Below are 22,088 nucleotides of genomic sequence, written 5' to 3'. Positions count from 1 at the left end.
TCTAGGGCAGGTATGTCTAAACATCCTGGAGGATAATACTTACAAGTGGGGTTCCAATAATTGTCTTTAGTTTCTAAGATCTATGGTTTTCCAGTCAGTTGTTGGTATCTGTCTTCTAGATCAAGAGCGCTTGGCCCTTCTTGCCAGTGCATCTGCATCACCTCATAGTGGAAAACTGGTCAGTAACTTTGCATTCTGTTCCATCCTGCGAGTCTACTCCAGAGTGACGATTATTTTGCAACCATTGCCTTTTAGGCTATTTGTTTTAAATTGTTGCAGCACAAAATCAATACAACGGAGAAGGGCTCAAATGGTAAATACTGAAATTGGGAATGAAGTTTCTCCTGCTAACCCCCCACACCTGTGTTGTCCTTATTTGTAGCACAGAGGATTGCATGTTTCTGTTTCCCCAATTTACAACAAGCTGTACTTCTGTGAACAGCCCAGGTGATTTTCTTCCAAGTATTTCTGTAGAAAGGCTGCAGAGGTCTTCCACAGGAATAAGTTTTGTGACAAACGGGGTAGAAGCAGTTGGAATGTTTTTAGGGCAAACTGGGTGGTTTTCATATTCTGTTACATGATCTATCTTTTTAAAGGACACATGAGAAGCATAAAGAAAGAAAACCAACAAAAAATCCCATCCCCAAAACGACGAAATTTTTGTTAAGAAGGCACAAGTTAAAAATGTAATTTCATAGTGTGTGTGATATCTGAAGTAGGGATCTTGGCACCCAATGTGGGGCTCGAGGGCATTAAGAAAAAGGAATAACAGTTCCTGGGTAACTTAATTCTGTGTGCTGGGTATAGGAACATCATTAGGTGGCACCATGTGGGCTAGCTTACCCTGGTTTGCGTGTCATGTGTTTGTGGTTATATTTCTTCCCTTTGCATCTCCTTATCTAAACATGGGTCCTCTGACTAAGGCTACTGTAGCTGTTATCCAGTTAGTGCTATGGGTTGATAAGGTGAGGAATTAATGGGTTTTTAATTTCCTCTTGAATGTGGGCACATGGATAAAAAGCTATCACACACTAAGAGTATGTTTTTGGGGTTACATTAACAATGATACCTTCTGTGAGGAAATAACCTTGACGGAAGTTTTCTCCCAACCCTTCAAGCAGTTCTTTGGGCCTGCCCCACCAGTCATTGAGGGGTTTAGATTTCCCCTAGCTACTAGTCAAGTGTTGTTGATAGGTTTACTCTATCTGGTGTTGTTGATAGTTCTACTCTATCTGGTGTTGTCGATAGTTCTACTCTATTTAGTACTCAGGGATAAGGTGAAATTGACTTATGTAACTACCCAGGCACCCGCCCCAGAGTCTAGGGATGCTGCCTCAGAACCTGACATGGCCCCAGAGACTAGAGATCCGGCTCCAGAGACTAGAGATTTTGCCCCAGAGCCTGATCCTGCCCCAGAGCCCGACACGGCCCCAGAGACTAGAGATCCTGTCCCAGGGCCTGATACTGCCCAACAGCCCGCCTCAGAAATGGACCACCCAAACTGGGTGGAGGAACTGGTGCCAGGAGATGGGCCAGGTATGCCAGGAGATATGTCAGGAGATGTGCCAGGTGCGCCAGGAGCTATGCCAGGTGCTGAGGGAATATACCTCCCCAGCTAGTGAAAAACCATCTCCCTGCCCCAAAGAGGGTGAGTGCGATGGTGCAGCAGTGGAACCCATGGATGTTACAACCGCCCAGGTTCCAGGTGAACCACAAGGGCAATCAGAGCTAGCAGCAGTCGTCCCTGTGCAAAGGAGGAAGTAAAAGACCAAATCAGTACGACCAGTTAATGATGATGGGGAACCAGGGCCCTCACAACCAGCAGGGGAGTCAGAACCTGAAATCATCAATGAGTCCCTGTCATATGACAGTCTCTGTAACATGCGAAAAGACATTGTGTGAAGGGGGCGTGAGCCTTATACAACCTGGCTGCTTTGGGTTTGGGACCTTATGGGCACAAGTGTGCAACTGGATAGTGGTGAGGCAAGGTACCTGGGATCATTGACCCAGGACCCAGGTGTGGACCAGATATTTGTGAGGGAGCCAGGGCCCCTTTCTCTCTGGGACCGGCTCTTAATGAGTGTGAGAGAAAGGTTCGTTCACAAAGAATGCAGGAGTACCATCATAGAATGCAGTGGAAGACACTCGAGGAAGGGATCCAACAGCTAAGAGAGGTGGCAGTATTAGAGGTACTCTTTGGGAAGGATGGACAGCACGGTAATGACCCCAATAAGGTCAGGTGCACAGGACAGATGATGTGGAACCTGGCAAAGCTAGGGCCATCGCAATACACCACCTTCATTGCAACGATTGATGCCAAGAACAACTGAGAAACAGTGGGCTCTGTTGCCAACAAGCTCAGGAATTATGACAGCATGGTCAATGGCCCACTGAAAGCTCATGTCTCTGCTGTGGTCCAGGACCTCAAAGAGGAGATGAAGGAGATGAGGAAGGAAATGAGGGAGGAGATGGAGGAGATGAGGAAGGTCAGTGTGGCACCAGTGTGAGTCACAGGCCCCCAGGTCAGAGCCCAACGTCATCCAGCTAGGGAGAGAGGGTACACCCCATGAGCTGTGCTGTGGTATTTTCTGTGTGACCACGGGGAAGACATGAGAAGGTGGGATGGGAAACCCACTTCTGTCCTGGCAGCGTGGGTGAGTGAACTCAAAGGGAAAGACACTAACCACAGGCGTTCTGCTAAAGTGAAAGTAGCCTCAGCCTCCTGTGACCGAGCTGCCAGGTATTACAGAAGGGAGAATGATATGTTGGATCCCCTTGAAGGGACCTCTAGCATGTACACTCAGGGAGGGGAATAATAACCAGGGCTAGGGGGGCCCTGCCTCTAGCCAGGGAGAAGCATGGGAGAACCAGTTTTTTTGGACAGTGTGGATCCAATGGCCTGGCACATCAGAGCCACAGAAATATGAAGCGTTGGTTGATACTGGTGAGCAGTGTACTCTAATGCCATCGAGACATGTGGGGGCAGAACCTGTCTCTATCACTGGGGTGACTGGGGGATCACAGCAGTTGACCCTATTGGAAGCTGAGGTGAGCTTGACTGGGAAGGAGTGGCAAAAACATCCAATTGTGACTGGCTCAGAGGCCCCGTGCATTTTGGGCATAGACTTCCTCTGGAACAGCTATTACAAAGACCCAAAAGGACTCCGGTGGGTATTTGGGATTGCTGCTGTGGAGGCGGAGGGCATTAGGCAATTGAACACCCTGCCTGGACTATCAGAGAATCCTTCTGCAATCGGGCTCCTGAAAGTGGAAGAGCAACGAGTGCCAATTGCCACCTCGACAGTGCACCGCCGGCAGTATCGGACAAATCGAGATGTTGTGATTCCCATCCACAAGATGATCCGCGAGCTGGAGAGCCAAGGGGTGGTCAGCAAGACCCACTCACCCTTCAACAGCCCCATCTGGCCTGTGCGCAAGTCTGACGGGGAATGGAGACTGACTGTGGACTATCGCGGCTTAAAGTGACCCCACCATTGAGTGCTGCTGTGCTGGACATGTTGGAGCTCCAGTACGAGCTGGAGTCCAAAGCAGCGAAGTGGTATGCTACTACTGACATTGCCAATGCATTTTTCTCCATTCCTCTGGCAGCAGAGTGCAGGCCTCAGTTTTCCTTCACCTGGAGGGGTGTGCAGTACACCTGGAACCGACTGCCCCAGGGGTGGAAGCACAGTCCCACCATCTGCCATGGACTGATCCAGGTTGCACTGGAAAAGGGTGAGGCACCAGAACATCTGCAGTACATTGATGACATCATTGAGTGGGGGAACACAGCATCGGAGGTATTTGGGAAAGGAGAGAAGATGATCCAAATTCTCCTGGAGGCTGACTTCACCATCAAGAAGAGCAAAGTCAAGGGACCTGCCTGGGAGATCCAGTTCCTTGGGGTAAAGTGGCAAGACAGAAGGTGTCAGCTTCCCACTGAGGTCATCAATAAGATCACTGCAATGTCTCCACCGACCAACAAAAAGGAAACACAAGCTTTCCTAGGCGCCATAGGCTTTTGGAGAATGCACATTCCCGAGTACAGCCAGATCGTGAGCCCTCTCTACCTGGTTACCCGAAAGAAGAACCATTTCCCCTGGGGCCCTGAACAGCATCAAGCCTTCACCCAGATCAAGCAGGAAATAGCTCATGCAGTAGCCCTTGGCCCAGTCAGGACAGGACCAGAGGTGAAGAACGTGCTCTACTCTGCAGCCGGGAACAATGGTCTGTCCTGGAGCCTCTGGCAGAAGGTGCCTGGTGAGACTCGGAGTCGACCACTGGGATTCTGGAGCCAAAGCTACAGAGGGTCCGAAGCCAACTACACCCCAACAGAGAAGGAAATCTTGGCTGCCTACAAAGGAGTCCAAACTGCCTCAGAAGTTATCGGCACAGAGGCACAACTCCTCCTGGCACCCCGACTACCGGTGCTGGGGTGGATGTTTAAGGGAAAGGTTCCCTCCATGCATCACGCCACCGACGCTACTTGGAGCAAATGGATCGCCCTCATCACGCAGCATGCCCGAATTGGAAACCCAAGTCGCCCTGGGATCTTGGAAATACTTACGAACTGGGCGGAAGGTGAGACCTTTGGATTATCTTCTGAAGAAGAAGAAGAGCAAGTGACACGTGCCAAGGAAGCCCCACCATGTAACGAGCTACCAGAGACTGAAAGATGATATGTCCTCTTCACTGATGGTTCCTGCCGAATTGTAGGCACTAACTGGAAATGGAAAGCTGCCATATGGAGCCCCACATGACAAGTTGCACAGGCTACTGAAGGAGAAGGTGGATTGAGCCAGCTTGCTGAACTCAAAGATGTCCAGTTAGCCCTGGACATTGCTGAAAGAGAGAAGTGGCCAAAGCTCTACCTCTACACTGATTCATGGATGGTAGCCAGTGCTCTGTGGGTTTGGCTGGAAAGGTGGGAAAAGGCCAACTGGCAGCATAGGGGAAAACCAATATGGGCTGCTGAGGAGTGGAAAGACATTGCCACTCGGGTAGAGAAGCTGCCTGTGAAAGTCCATCATGTAGATGCTCATGTTCCCAAGAGTTGGGCTAATGAACAACATCGTAACAACAAGCAGGTAGATCAGGCTGCGAAAATAGAGGTGTCCCAGATAGACCTGGATTGGCAACATAAAGGAGAGCTGTTCCTAGCTCGATGGGCCCATGATGCCTCAGGCCATCAGGGCAGAGATGCCACCTATAAGTGGGCACGAGACCGAGGGGTGGATCTAACAATGGACAGTATCTCCCAGGTGATCCATGATTGTGAGACATGCGCTGCAATCAAGCAGGCCAAGCGGGTGAAGCCCCTGTGGTACGGTGGGCGGTGGTCCAAATACAAGTATGGGGAGGCCTGGCAGATTGATTACATCACACTGCCTCAAACCCGCCAAGGCAAGCGCCATGTGCTCACAATGGTAGAAGCCACCACAGGATGGCTGGAGAACTATCCTGTGCCTCACGCTACTGCCCGGAACACCACCCTGAGCCTTGAAAAGCAAGTCCTTTGGAGGCATGGTACCCCTGAGAGAATTGAATCTGACAATGGGACTCATTTTAAGAACAGCCTTATTAACACCTAGGCTAGAGAACATGGCATTGGGTGGGTGTACCATATCCCTTACCATGCACCAGCAGCTGGGAAGGTTGAGCGGTGTAATGGACTGCTTAAAACCACTTTGAAGGCACTGGGTGGGGGGACTTTCAAAAACTGGGAGGTGCATTTAGCAAGAGCCACCTGGTTAGTTAACACCCGAGGCTCCACCAACCGAGCAGGCCCTGCCCAATCCGAACCCCTACAAACGACGGATGGGGATAAGGTTCCACTGGTGCAAATGAGAGGTATGCTTGGAAAAACTGTTTGGGTAAAGTCTGCCTTGAGCAAAGACAAACTCATCCGTGGGGTTGTTTTCTCTCAGGGACCAGGTTGTACCTGGTGGGTGATACAAAAGGATGGAGAGACCCGATGCATACCTCAAGGGGTCCTTGTTTTAGGGTGAACTACCCATGGCTCTGTACTTGTACCTGTATCTGCATGTATATATGTATATAATTCAAGTGATGCATGTATGTATATGGTTAAAAGGTTTAAGTTTGATGTAACATGTTAGTATGGGAAAAATTCAGGCTGGATAATGTTTGGGGTTTAGGAGTTCCCCTTCTGTTTTTTTCCCTCTTGAGGCCTTTGCCCCATATATGTTTCTGGGGTGACAAATTGCTGGGTACTTTGGGAGGACAAAGGATCTAGCCACGGAAGGTGTGGTCCAACAAGCTACTCTCTTTGACCTGGGTGTAGGGGTGGTTTTGTGCTCTGCATTCAGACAGAGAGAGAGGCTGCTGCCATCTCATCAGCACTGCAGGCTTTCTGCTCTTGGCTGCCTTCTTTCTACCAGAGAAACCCTGGGATTCCCAAGCCTTCCTTTCCCTGCCCCACTGGGAGCCAGGCTGTGGCTGCCCTGCCCCCACCATTGCTTCGAGCCTTCGCTACTCTGTAGCCCTGCCATGCCCTGCTTGCCCAGACCTCGGGGGAGTTAGCACCGCAGCTCCAGAGTTTGATCCATCTTGTCTGCCACCCGGGATTTGTGCTCGCCCCTGCCGTTCCAGCCTGCTGTTCCCGAGGGTCCGGCTGGATACCGGGATCAGCTGCCCAGGGGTTTGTGAAGCTCCTTTGTCCCATCCCTCCCCGGGATCCCAGGGCACCAGAGCCGCGTGCTCCCCGAGCTCGCTCCGGAGCGCCCCCTGCAGCCGCGGGGGAGCCATCGCACCTGCCCTGCTCACCGGGAGCCGCCAGCGCCCCTGCTGGCTGCGAGCGGAACTGCACCCGAGGGGAAAGGGCCTGACAGCCGAGAAGGCCGGGACTGGGTTTGTGATTGATTGCTGTTACTGCCATAGTTATTGCTGGGTTTTTGCCTAGTTATACATATATATATATATATATCTAAAAAATAGTAAAGAACTCTTATTCCTGTTCCTCATACCTTTGCGTGAAAGCCCCTTAATTTCGAAATTATAATAATTTGGAGGGAAGGGGGTTGCATTTTCTTTTTTTCATTTCAAGGGAGACTCCTGCCTTCCTTAGCAGACACCTGTCTTTTAAACCGAGACAGAATTAATAAAATCTCTTCAAGCAGCTGATTCTAGCAACACCTGATGTTTATTTAGCTCCTCAGAGTGTCTGTGGTCTGAGGCTACTCTGATTTGGTCTGACTGTTCCAGGCCGTGGGACACTTCTGGGAGCGAGCTTTGAAGGAGTCACTGGAGAGTCCACACATCACACTTGCTCTTGGCTTTTTCCCTTTTTCCAGCTCCCCTCATACTGATCTCTTGCTGCAAGAGAGGTCCCTGGAGGATGGGGTGCAGCTGTTACCAGGCTGATATATCACTGTCCTTTGCTCTTCTTACTCCCAGTTAAGTAAATGAAGTAACGGAAACCTTGCAGAAGAGTTTGACTGCTGCTATAAATTTTCTGTTCAGATATAACATGGCTACAGATGGCCTGTCGCTGTTGGGGCGGTCACGACACACACATGGACAGTGCCTCTTTCAAGGGCCAAAAAGCCGTTTTATTAAACAAAGCAGCCTCTTTTATACCCCTTTTGTATGTTATCATTCGTGTTACAGATTCATTGGCTGCTAAACTACTACACTAGGCTCACTGGCTATTACTAACCACAACATGCTACCATTGGCTACCTATAGCCTAAGCACTCAAGCATTTAGAAAAATAACAGGTGTGGATATGTTGCTGTTTTCTCCTTCTACAGTTTAACTTATTGCTTCTGTTGATACTACATTCTCATGGGTAAAAACTAATTGTTTTTCTTCTCACTGACTTTTCTCACAGTCCTTCTCTAGCCGAAGTAACAGGCCTGAGCCATAATTTTACAAAGGCAACAAGGCCTTCATTTTATAATGTTTTACTTAAATGCCACAATGGCCTTGGTTTAGCTTTCTTGGTTTTCCAGTTATGTCCAAGTTCTTGTCTAAGGCTGGGTCTCAGTTTTCTGACTCAGTCCCATTTCTACCATTTGCAGAATTAACTACAGTAGTCCCTAGGAAAAAGATGATCTCACACTTGCTTCCAGCAAATACTTCCACATATGTATTGAAGAGTATATTGTTTGGATGGTTTTAGAGATACTTTTTTTGTTTTCAAAGAAGTTCTTAGAAGAAAATAGTGTTTATTTTTAAACTTTTAAACAGGGCTGCTTGAAGATGAGAATTCTTTTGGAGTCACTGTGTTTTCACTACTAAAATGCTAATTAAGCTTGCTGGAAGTGTAGAAAAAAGTGGTTTTCGACCTTCTGTATTAATTTTGTGTAGTTACTTTCTTTTCCTTCTCTGCTCCATAGACCCCAAAGGCTGGTTTTACATTAACTTCTATTAATTTCCCAGTTTGTACGACCAATAGTGGGCTATTTGGCCCTGTTCTATTGACTTGGACAGAATCTGGGTGACATCCTTAGTGCTGTGGTGAGTAACCTGTGTCAGAGAGGTGGCAGTGGTGACTGTAGAGTGGCTTGGGTTGGAAGGAACCTTAAAGATCTTAAAGATCACCTGGTTCCTTGCCATGGGCAGGGACACCTTTCACTAAACTACATTGCTCAGATCTTTATCTCTCTTGAGCTTTACACTTGGTCTTACTACTTTTACCTAAATACTTAGTTACATAACTACTATTATCTGTTACCTAACCCTGAAGTCTAAATTTCCCGAGATTTTCATGGGCCACTTCTGAGCTTGTCCAGGTCTGTCTGGATGACGCTTCATGATGAGATGCTCTTTTTCAGCTAATGTCTGGAGAAAAGCAACTGCTCTAGAGGTGGAACCTTCACCATTCCAAAGATTGCAGCACAATTTTATAGGCAGAGGTCTGACAAACATCTGCTTTAAAATATTGGTCATATTGGTGCATTGTCTTGACTCTGTTTCATGTTAACACTTCTGTGTTGATGCTCTGGGTCTCTAAAGGCAAAAGAAATCTGTTAATAAATTCTTAACAATAGTATAGAATATGTAAAACAGAATATGCATGTGTAACAGGGAAGAATATGGGAATTCATGGGTTTGGGTAGGGAATGGTATAAACCCCCAAATCCCCTGAATCTTGACAACAGGGAATTTTATCAACTCCAAAATACCCTTGATCTTTACAAAAAAACCAAGAATTAGCTGTTCTAAAATGAGTGCTTGGAATTACTTCTATAACTGTCTGGATGTTTATGGACATGTTAAACAGGTTTTGTGTGAGAAGCCATTGGGAATCATAATTAAAACTTCCGCAAATATGTGTTATTTATGGCACAGTTATTCTCTGTAGTAAGTAAAAATTTAAAGGCTTAAATTCAGATGACCTGCAGCTATAACCTTCTATATCTTATTGAGTACTTCAGCCATCTTTAATGACTTTTACTCTTTAAGTGTTCTGAAGGTTTTTTACCAGTCTGTAATTAGTAGACTTATTTCAAAAAGAAACCATTTCCAAGTATTTTAACTCAAGATGTCTTACCCTGGTCTCATTTTCTAAGGTTCCTAAATGTATTTTTTCACATCAATGTTGACTGCTGCAACTGAAACCAAAAATATATGTAATTTGATTCTTAGACAAACAGAAGGAGCTGTTCAATAATGTTGCGAGACAAAATCACCAAAAGTAATACGCTGAAGAGAACTCCCCATCATTTCTTTCAAACTTCTTGTCAGCCAGTTGTGGGGGATTCATGAAGTTTGTGGTCCAGGGAGGAGGCTGGTGCTGGGCACACTTGAATATCAGACCCTAGATTGAAGTTGTTCTTTTTTTGCTGATTCAGGGAACAGCAGGTTTCTGCTGAGCCCAGAGCTCTCTTAGCACACGCTGGGTCTACATCCATCTGCTCCTAAGTAATGCCAGAGTTTCCAAAATACTGTACAGGGGAACAGCATATGTGACTGATGCCTCTGTTCTCTCAGAAATTGCCAAGATGAAGTAGGGAGTGTTCTGCTCTCCTGAACTCAAAACATTTCTTTACACATGCAGAAAATAATCTCAGAAGAGGTTGCCAGAGTGCTATGTGTTGTATGCAACTGAAATTCTTGATTTCACTATGTCACTTAATCCATATTACATAACTCTTCTTTTCTTTCTTTCAATGCTTTCCTTGAGAACATTGTTATTCTTGGAACCTTCAGCTGTCTGTGGTAACTCCACTGAAGAAGAATCAATCGGCATAATTTGCAATCCCCCCTTTTTTTTTTAGCTCTGTGTATTGATTATTTCTGCTTAACATTTAAAGATTAATTAATGCTGTGGTACACAAGGATTAACATAATAAATAGGCAGATTGTAAACCTTTCTTCAAATTAAGAAAGAACCAGCCTGTGTAACAAAGCCTACCATTTGTGCAACGTGGGGAAAAAGAGAGAAATTGGAAATACAGAATAGGCATCTTTATTACTCTTCTGGCAAATTCAATATTGTAAAATTTTTATTTGCTAGGGACAGGATGTCTTGGATCATCTAATTCTACACTTGAACCTGACAGTCCTTTACAAGCAAGGACAGCTCAGCACTGAATATTAAATTGTAAAAATAAGGAAGTGTTTTTTCAAAGGGCAAAATACATTGGTAATGTCATGTGTTATAACCTATAAACTTTACCTGTATAAATACTTGAAAGGCTGTCAGGCTGCTTAGATAATAACTTGATATTTCCAGAAAATAAATCTTTATAATGTGTTGACCCTTTATTTTTCTTGAGCCAGTTCAGCTATGGAGAAATCACTGTAATCTGGAATGCTCCATCAAGCTGCTGGTTTTTGTGACAACAGGAGTTTTTCAAACTTCTCTTATAGCTGTGTACTGAACTTGGAAATACACAGTGAGGGAAGGGAGACTGAAAGCTCTGGAATGCTGTGAGTCATCTTTGCAATTGTCTGGATGACTATCTGCCTTTTTTAGTTCTTTCAAATATCACTAATGGTTCTGCATAGAAGAAGTGATGGTTTGGGTTCTTTTGGCAAATCTCCTTTGCTTTATTCCACTTAGAAACACGTCATAGGCATTTCAGGATTTACTAATTACAAACCAGCCAGGCAGGTTAATGTTGCAATTTGCAGCCACAGCAATTAGGCAACGATAGTGGGATGATGAATCCCAGGATCAATAACAGATGAACCCTGGCTAATTGCTGAGTTTAGTTGGTATGATAAACCCACACCTCATGGTTGGGAAATGGTTTCTGGACAAGGTATCGAGAGTGAAGTTTAGGTCTTTATGTCAAAACAAATTCTCTGCCTCTGCAGTCTTGTTGTGAAAGGTTCCATCACATACCTGTATCTTTTGTGGAGGGGAAAAGCACCTCCTTTGCCTTCAATCTGCATCCCATAAGTTCATCTGATGTCTCCTCCTTACCTACATACCACCTTCTGTGATACTGTGTGACCTCATGCCATGCTGACCAACAATTTATTATTTCTCCCTGCTCACTTTTCAGCATGCATATATTGACTTCATTGCTGCCTAATGCTGCACAGAAGAGTCAAAATTCTCTGAGTCAAAAATCTTTGTAGTTCAGCATTTGAGCAGCACTTTAATAACCAGTGCAGTGTTCTGGTCTGGCTGTCTGCAACTTTCTACAAATAACTTGTAGGCAAAATTATCTCATGAAATCACATTTCACATAAGGAAATTATAGTGTTTAGTGAGGAATTTAAAATTAATCTTATTTTTATGTCTTTCTGTTTTGCATAGTAAAGTAATCAAATCTTGCCTTGCAAAACCAAACAGTGCCAATGCAGGGAAAGCAGTAAGAGGATCTGGAATTTTTCACTCTCTATTCTTTGTGCTTAGTCAGCTGCAGTAGAGTGGTTTACAAAAGTTTCTTCAGTAAATTCCCTATATGAAAGTGCCTTGTATGGGCCACACTGGCTTCTTCTGTGTCTTTTCCTTTCACCTTTAGTCATCACCTGACAGGACACATTTAGTGGCTGGCAAAAGAAAGAGGGTGAGAACTTGAATTTTAAAGGAATGATTTTCAAGTAAAAGTTTTTGTGCATAGAAAGTATTGATGAGAATGAAAAAATGTTATCAGCCAAACCCTTTCTGACAAACACAAATTTTGAAATAGTCAGCAGAATTTAGGTATTGACATCTAGTTTGCAATTTTGTGTTCTTTGCTAGGCATCTACAGGGCAGGTTGAACAGCTGAATAGGAAACTTGAAGATGTCTGGACAGACAGATTGAGGCAGAGGAAGAGGTTGGACTTGCTTTGCCTGGCTGCTGAAGGAAGCTGATTTATGTGGATGCCACAGGAGGGAAAAGTGTTAATATAGTTTTGAATTCCAAAATATGGACATTTTCCATGGTTTTTTTTAGTATCTGGGCAAGGTGCTTCAAACAGCTTCCTTCACTTCCCAGACAGGTGGCTCTGAAGCCTGGTTAACCAAAACTATTAAGACCTCATAAAAAAAAAAATAAAAGGGTGTTCTTAAACACACTGTGACATGAAACCCAATGAGACCCAAAGTTTGAGGCGTCCCAGTCTGTCCAGGACTGATTAATTGAGTTGCACAGTGGCTCAGAAATGCATCATCAGGAATATGTGCTAAGCTGTTTGTTACAATAACAAATTCTATGTACAGCAGCCACTTGACAAGGCTGAGTGATGGTGTCACGATCCACTAATACAAGTGAGGGTCGTGATGGTTCATTTATAGATCTCAGAGTGTAAAAGGACACAAGGGATTTCAGCTTTAATCAGAACAGTGCACCTTTATTAAGTGCCCACAACACGGTAATGCGATAGAGGAGAGAAAGAGAGAGAGAGGTAAAGGAAAACAAAGTAAAAGAGTAGAGAGGAAGAAAGAGGGGCAATAGCTACCAACAGATGAGACGAAGTCCTCGTGGTCTCCTGCCAATAGATTCATCTTCTTTCCGTGGGGAGATCTCAATCTCAGTTATTTCAGAAAGTCCCTTTATAGTCCTTTTCAGAAGCGAGGGGCAACTGGCCAAGAGGTGGGGAAATCTACAGCTGTTGTTATGGGGCCCGTTGCTTTGGGAAACAGGCACAGGACAGGTGTGCAGGACAGGTGTACAAGACAGGTGTGCAGGACAGGCGTACAGGACAGGTGGACAGGACAGGTGGACAGGACAGGTCATTCCTTTCTGCTTCAGCGCAGTCCTTCCCGCCCGGGCAGCAAGAACGGCGCAGTCCATTGTGACCTGCACTCATTTCCTCAGGAATGCGTCCCAGTTCCCAGCGGGCACACCTGCAGGCAACACCTGGCAGACATCCCACCTCAGCCAGGCCAGGACTGCTGTGCTCAGTCTCTGTCCTTGGTGATGATCATGAGGCAGAGGAGGGATCTTCGGACCATCTCCTACAGACGGTTTCTTACATTACCTTACTTCTGAAATTTCCTTACCTTACAGCACTTGGCTTTGCAGCCTTGATTGCACTATTTAAACAAGAGGCATCTGTGTAATCGATGATGAATACAGGTTTTTTTCTAGATTTTACACACAGTTAAAGAAATAAATTCCCAGAAAGCTTCCCATAATTATTCTTTTAGCTCTGTTTGGCTTTAATTGGTAAATTACTCCTTGTGAGTCTGACAAATGAAGAGTCTTCTTTCCTGGAGTTATTTGGTTGGCAACCTAGAGATGATTTTTTAAACTGGAAGAGAGTATTTCATAAGCTTAAATATAAAAATGCAGAACTTCTCAAGGCCGTAATTGCCCTGCTTTCTTCTAGAAACACTGTTGTGCTTCATATCTATAAACCAAATATGTTCTTGTGATGTTGGTACTGCAAAAGAGACACAACGGTACTTTCCTTGGATCTAAAATATATACTCCATCCTTATATCTGTTCTCTGCTGCAAAGTCCCAAAGTTTTCTTGTTAATAAATGAACTTTAAACCATAACCTTAACATATTGGAGGCAATTGGTCTCTGTTGCATCCTTTTAGCTTATCTGCTGATAATGCTTTCTCATTTCTTAGCTTGCAAACTCTTTTTTTTAATATGTGTAAAAATTTACTTTCTAACAGGGACAAGTTGGTGCAATGAAAAGGTGGATAAAATGGTGGATAAAAAATTTACTATTAATAATTATCAAGAGACTTGGTGATGTCTCCTCCTATACAGAGCAAACTCTAAAATAAGCTGGGAGGGGCAGGGCAGAAACTGATTTGAGATGTTTTGGCAGCAAGACCAGGATCTGGACCTTGAGTATATTAAATAAAATGACAGATACAGAAAGGCTGCAAATCACATTAAGGCAAAATATTAATAAAGGGCAGAATGTCTCTAATACTTTATGCTAGAACTAATTATTAATAAGATATGTTGAATCTCTCTTATTTGACTTGATAGGGTGATTCACAAGCTGAGAGTTTGTTAAGTGAATTACTCCTTCAGTCCCTGGGCTGTCCAAGTGTAGCATCTCTGCTGATCTGTTATCACTTATTGCTTGGGACCTTATCAGGATTAAAATTCTCTTTCAGCAATAGCCTGAATATTGCTGTGGTAAAGCACTGCAGCTGTCCCTGTCTTAGCCAGTTAGAGAAATCATTGATTTTCTCTTTTGTTAAAGTCTTTGCTCCCTTTATGTACCCAAATCAAGAGCTTGTAATTTCTTAACCCTTCCCTGTTATACTGATACTTTCATCAAAGCTCTCAGTGATTTTATAGCCAGTAATGAGAGCGATGCATCAGTGTTCATTGCACTGGCAAAAGCCTCAAGTATTGGATGCACTGACATACCCTGTTGGACTCCAGTCCTAAAATCCACTACAGTACTAAAATCTGCCAAGAAAAGCACATGATCCCTCTTGCATAGATAAATATTGAGTATTTAGTTCTATAATGGACAGTGTCTTTTGGATTTTAGACAGTTATAAGGATAAACAAGTCTGTGTTTTAAATGAAAGCAGGGTACTGCTTAAAAACTATCACTTCATTCTGGCATGACTGGGGTGGGGGAGATGAATTTGTTTTAGCACAAAAGGCTCATTCTCTTAAACCCTCCACAGCCTTGGTGCCTTTTGATAAATCTTACGCTTTGCTGTGAATTAAATTAGTAGGTTCTCCTTGTGCTGTGCATTTGATATCTATGGAATTTGTGAAAAGAAGATAAGAAACTCTTTCAGGTCTTAGATCATCCCCAGCATCTCTGTGGAGCTCTACAGTGCTCAGAAAAATGATCAGTAAATGCAGCAATTCCTATCACACGTCACAGACCTTTTCCTGCAAGGAACCTGGGCTGGAGACATGTGGCATCCAGGCCTGTGATGACTCAGCAGCCCAGCTATGATAATGGTTTTAGGAAATTAAAAAAAAAACCCTCTTTGTTGCTGTTACATTGAACAGTGGTGGTTGTAATGTGAGAATGCTCGTTCCAAAATAATCTGGTTTGCTTTATGTGGCTTTGGAAGCTGGCAAGGTAAGTGTGCATTCCTGCGAGGCAGGGACATTTGCTGAGAGTGCTTTTAGTAGTTGGCTTTGCTCTGATAGCAACAACCACTCTGGAATGATGTAAAAGCCGTGGGAAAAGGTGCCTGAGGCAGCTTTTCTGGCTTTCAAAACTCCAGCCCCTAAATGCATCTATTTCCTTAAACCAGTGAGTTAGGTAGTGAAACACTTCTGTAATTTAGAAGATCCTCAGAAATTTGACCCCAAGGTGAAAGCAATATTTTTGTGTCACCAATTGGTGATTTTCTCCTAGCAAGTTATGTGACTTTGTTTTTGCCAAATTATCTACTGCTAATATTTGCTATTTATGGCTTTGGGGATTTGAGTCCTGAAGGACATCTTGGAAAAGATGGATTTTTTTGTGTGTGTGTCCCATGTCCTGGCTAGAATTTAGAGGTGATATATGCTTAATTCTCCTTAGGTTACAGCAACTCAGTGTTTCAAAGGAAAATTCAGGTTGGGATTCTCATGGGTGTTGTTTTTTTGGGTCTTCTGATGGGTTCTACTCCATCCGAATCAGGTTCCCTATTCTAACTCTTAATGTATCGAACTAGGAGAAGTTTTTTCCTCTGTATCCAGTATGGGAATTGCATTTTCTTGATCTGTTAGGGGATCTGTATACAACTTGTTGATTAGTGAAATTGTTTATACCTGAAGGTTACTCAAAGCTAATACAGTAGAGCCTAAGAAACTTTGATAAGAATACATTTCTCACATAGGGTTTGTACAGACAAGAGTCCTAATTCACCACTGAGGCCCTTTTTCCATGTTACTGCAACCAGACTGAAATGGAAGAATGCAGTAGGGAATCTGTCAGCCCATCTCAAATCTTTTAAAGGCCTCCTCATTCCCAGTGCTGAGATTTCTCTCTGTTGAATTGGTCTTCCTTACAGAAACAGTGAGCACTACTAATATTTCTGAAAAACAAAACACAAAGTATTTTCTGCATTTAAGCAACAGATTAGATCAATCCTGGAGAGGAACTCACAGCATCTGAGATAACATGTTAGATATAAAATGTGTGAGAGGATCCTCATGGAGCTGAATATAACAAGAGAGTAGAGAGGTGTTGCAGATAGTGGGAAAAAAAGCCCTGAGGGCTCAGCTGGCATGGCACTCAGGGAGAAGGTAATGCCATCTTCTTGCCTTTAACACTGGATTTCTCATTGTGTACGGGATACTTTCAGTAAGTGCTGAAAAAGAACTATTAAATCTCAGCCAGCTCAAGGATCTGGCTGTTCTGTAAGGACTTCAAAAGAAATTGGAAAATGAGGTATGAACAGAACACTTTGTCTTATGTGACTTCCTTTTGGTCCAGAAGCCACAAATCTCTTTGCAATTAGTAGTGAAGTCCCAGTGGAGCTGATAAATAATTGATTTAAAGGGGCTGTTGGTGGAGCAGAGGGGAGCGGAACAGCAGTGATGTCAGCAGCAGTTTTGCACAAATACATGGGCAGTGAAAATTTCAGTGCTGTATTGATGAGTACTGCTGGAAGTGGGAGATTTGTGGGGGTCAGGGACTGCATTATGAAGGGTGTAAAAACTTCCTTGGCTTTAGCCCTGTGAGAGATGGAAAGAAAACAAGCATTGAGGTTTGAGGTATGACCAACATTTGGGGATATGAGGGACTTGGCATTGTACCCAGAAAAGACCACTTTTTTTACAGTAAGTGATGAAGGGAAAGAAGGGAGGAATAAGGGGTTGAAAGAATGGCAGTGGAGCCACTTAAATGAGTGGAAAAGAAGCTCTTGAACCCTAAGCCATTGTGGTACTTTGCTTTGTGTTCTAGAAATATATGTCTGCTCTTGGCCTATGTCCAATATTTTAAGGACCTACAGGACAAGTTGGGTGTTCAATCATCAGTGACAAGAAATCACACTGAAAATATGTCTTTAGATAATGGCATCTCATGTATCACTGCTATCCATGGCATGGTTTTCTTCTCTTTATGGGTGAATCTTACAGCAAAGGCAAGCAAGTGGGCTTAGTATCTGGTAAGTAAAATCTTGAGGGGTTACTATTAGCAGCCCCGGTATTAACATTAAACACTTCCTAGTGCTGCCTAGCCTCTAAGTTCTGCTCATGGAGAGGCACTGCCCGGCTAATTTTTCCTTTTGTGGAATGAGAACAGAAGAATAAACTCCAGTGTGCAACTTTTTTTTTTGGTTTAGGCTTATAATGAGTAATTACAGCTATTTGTTCTCTAAGGGAATCTGAAATTTCCTGCAGCAGGTAGACTTGGGTGGCCAGGAGTCTTGCTTGGATGATCCCCCAGATGCCTGGAGCACCCTTGGATTTTGTCAGGCAGATGGAGGAATCAAACAGTGCAATTTCTTTCATGGCATCTTCATCGTTATATTGTCTTTCCCTGCTCCCACGAGCTAAAATAAGGGACTATGAATAACACTCAAAACAGGAAAGAATTTATCAAAGCTTGGAGTTATGAAAGGTTCATTTTAAGTCTAATTTGAAGCAACTGCTCAAAGACTGTGGTGCTGGTTAAAATTGTAAAGCAGAAGACTGTTTCATAATCACTTTTTTTTTTTTTACAAAAATTATACTATTTTTCATCTAGTTCTGAGAGGTGTGGAAAAAACTGAGATGCTGTAGCTGGAGGGAACAAGAACTGAATTGGAGAGATTAAAATATAATACTAATATAAACTAGTGCAAATTCAGTGTAGCTGCACAAAGACTTACTGTAGTAGCAATGATATAGTGGCAGTACAGGACTTTACAGAATAAATACCTATTCACTGCTGGAGCACTTGGGTCTCTGCATTAGTTTCCTTCTCCTTGGATGACCTAGACAAGAAAATTGGAGCGAACTGAAACTAATAAGCAGGGTCCCTGTTGGTGTTTAGAGACCCTGTTGCAGCTTGAGTTTTTTCTGTCCCTACTTTACACTGTCCTGTCCATGATCTCCCTTTCCATTCCTGCCTTGTGTCCTGCAATCAATCCCTAGCAGAAGAAATTTGTCCCTTTTCTATCTCCCCCGTACCTCCCTTTAGCTGAGGTGCTCCTTTTAACCCTTCACTATTTTTGAGAGCAAAAACTGTACAAGATATTGTATGATGTGGGGTATTTGAGTATTTTGACACTTCAAGCCCAATTTGTGTCCTCCACTGTGGTTTATAAATCCTCTGGGATCAGGACCTCTCCCTGCTGTGTGTGTGCAACTCCTGACACAATTTTCTATCCACTTGGCTTGGTCTGTAGATATCACCTAAGAAATATGAGTAATAACAGTAACAGCAAAGGAATCTTCTCATCAGTCTTGAAGATATCCAGAGTATGAGCTTCAACAAAGTGACATGAACTTTCTAGTTTAAGAACTTTATCTGCAATGAACAGTGAGGTAATCAAAAAAAAAGTATGTGCACTAACATCAGAAGGTTTTTGATCCTGAAAATGGGACTGTGCAATTAATCTAGTTTCCCAGAAGCTAGCAGAAACATCCAAATGTGAAATTATTCCTCTTTTGCAGAAACGAATGTATTCAAAAGATCAATCTCAGCAGTTTCTGATGCGACTGTGCCCTGGGAATGTAATTTATTTTCTAATTTTTTTCAATTAGATTATTGCTCTCTTTCAAGAGAGGATGTCCGACTATTTAATCTAATCTAGTTCATGTATTGTTTTTATCCTGTTGAGCGTCTCACAGCAAATCCAATAGTTCTCTTCTAGCACAGAGTTTGGGAGACCTCCAGGGAATTTTTACAGTACTTTTCCAGTAGCAAAGCTTACTGGGATCAAGATCTTTGTTTTGGTTGCAATGTACAGAATATTTCCAGCACTCTGTTATTAGTTGGGAAGATCTGGGTGGAAGACAGGGTGAGAAATGCAGCTATGGTTTTCAAAACTGAGGAGCATTTATGAGAGGATTTCTTGAAGGTCTTCTTCATCTGTTCTCTAGCCATTTTGTTCCATAGCCAGGTGTTTCATATACTTTTTTGTGGGAATTGCCATGCTTCCAGTTTTGCTGTAGGGATCTCTGCTGCTTTTTTGGGGTGTAGAATGTCTTGTACACTGTGTAGTACTGATATAACTGAATATACAACAAAACATACCAACAAAACATACCAACAAAAGATATATCATTGCTCACTATTTGCTTTTGGATGTTTAATGAAGATCACTGAAACTACAGCGCTCTGTGACCCTTTTTTACTGTGTGTCTTAGCAAAGAATCAAACTGAAGATAAATCCAGACCCTGTGGAAAGAAGCTGAAAGATTCCCATTGGCTCCTGTGAGAAGTGGATGGGTTTTTCTGAGAGAAGCTGAAACAGCCCTTGAAAAAAAGATAGACCTCCAGATCAGAGTATAACTTAAATCTTCTGTGCAACTTTATCACCATCTGCTTTCAGTTCTGTTCACGCTGCAGAAGGTCACACACAGAAACTTGCTGTAGACTTGAGAAGTGCCTCTCTGTCCTTAAAAGTAAAAAGTGAGGAATGGAAAAACAAAGCTGGCCGTATTGCCAACTGGTGTTTTTATAAGGGGGAGTTACTCATCAAGGTGTGCTCCTGGAGTTGCCAGGGTGATAGTTTTAAAGTCATTGTGCTTGGATATCTACATTATTTTCCTCTTGGTTATTAGAGGCAAATGATTCCCTGTTGGTTAGATGGACAGTGAAACATGCAATAAATGTTTACTGAAATGAGTCAGAAATCCTCATTCCAGTTCTGGAATTACAAGTGCAATAAGCAGTAACGTTGTTTAGTGCTTTCTAATTTCCAAATAAAATGTGCAGTGTATGAAGATCACTGTGTTTAATAATGAACCATAAGCTATCACATATATTTTGCCTGATGCTCTGAAACCACACAAAAAAATGACCAAGTGAAACTTTGCAAATTAGGGAGAGGTTTATGATGCTCAATTCCCTGATCAGGGACTCACAGGCTCCTCCTGAGGGTGCTCTTCCTTGTGGGATGCAAATCATAGGTATGGGGGCACTACCTTTGATTCCTCAGCAAACTGCTGACATGTTTGAAGTGCTGAAAAATCACAGGAGTCTATCAAATAAAACACAATTAGATACACCAGCAGTCTGAACACCATACAATTTTTGTGGTTTTGTTTTCTTTCAGAAGGAAGTGACTGAAATTCTCGTAATTGTTAAGTTTATGAAAAGGCTGCTGTTGGCAACTGCTGATTAGATATGGCAGTGCCCTGACAGAGTAAATCTGAAACCCAGTGTCTGCTGGCAGAAATCTTTATTTTCCTTACTCCTAGGGATCTGGAGTTCTTAGGCTGTCCTGCCCAGGAGTTGCTCAGTGCTACAATCTGAGGACTGATCACTACTAATTTTATACCGGAAAGCTTCATGCAACATAGAGCACGTACAGAGACAATTAGGAAATAAGTGGCAGGAAACATTTGCATTTTTGAGGCAATAACCTTAATTTCTTCATTTTTGAAAGCATTCCTCTTGTGATATTCAGGTGTAAAATTAAGGACAGAAAGGCAAGCAAATTTTAATGGTCTAAAATTGAGAGATTAATTCTGAGATCTGTGATTTTATTTTTTTTCCTGGACAGAGCAGGTGCAAAATGTTCCTTTTGTGCCATTCTTCCCCTTTTTATTCTCAATTCCTGTCACTTTTCTGCGCAGGTTTTGTATAAATAGAACATGAATGGAGTTGCCTGCTCTGATCCAGATGGAAGGATACAGGGCTGGTGTAATTTTAGTGTGGAAGGTGCTTTAGTTTTCATTTAAATTCTGTAAATATGCGTCTTCTTCACTGAACAAGTGAAGACAAACTGGGAGGCATCAGTGATAATTGTACATGGAAGGCAGGAGACCTTGGCATTGGTACCCACACAAGCTTTTCAGTTTTGAACAACTTAATGTGGATGAATCACTGACCTGATCTTGCAAACAATTACCCAATGTGTTTAGTTTTATGCACTTCTGCAGAGCTGTTGCAGGCAGCAGGTTAATTGAGATTTGGAGTACGTGCACAATCGATAGATCACATTGGAATGGAATTTTGTGCTTGAAAACAATTTTGCTGTTGCTTTATACATGTGAATTCAGTTAATTTAGGCACTGGTTTATGAAGCTGCTCCAATTATTGCAAATGTTTTGTCCCCCTCCAGGTAATAGTGTCATCAGAGAGGAGGTAGAAAAAGCAGCCTTGAGAATAAATTTACCCCAGGAAATGAATCAAAAATTTACCAAGGCATTGACAATCTGAAATTATTTCTTCTGCTGCTGACAGAGTCCAAACTGAGGTAAATGGATGGGCTTGACAATTATACACTCATGTTGTGCGGTGTTTGCTAACCATGGAATACAGACAGGAACTTTACAGAGGGCAATAAATAATTATTTTGAATGAGTCAAATGAGTGCAGTGCTGTGCCTAGGCAGGAGTTATGTAGTACAATAAGACCCATGAGCTGTAAAGGGACCCAGGCTCTTTGAACAGCAAGTCCATTTGTTGTGAGGGCTTGGAGAGAGTTGTGCACAGGTGTGAGTATTCATGTTCCTCATTAGAGAAATAAAATGTTCTCCCTTATTCTTAGCTCGTTTATTTTTATTTTTTCAGAGCAATACTACTCCCTAAAGAGAAATAATTCTGGTCTCCATGTCAGCAGTAGTAACTGCTCTGTGTTCCTCA

This window comes from Aphelocoma coerulescens, chromosome 18, assembly GCF_041296385.1.
Source record: "Aphelocoma coerulescens isolate FSJ_1873_10779 chromosome 18, UR_Acoe_1.0, whole genome shotgun sequence".
Taxonomy (NCBI): Eukaryota; Metazoa; Chordata; class Aves; order Passeriformes; family Corvidae; genus Aphelocoma; species Aphelocoma coerulescens.
This window is presented reverse-complemented; position numbering follows the sequence as displayed.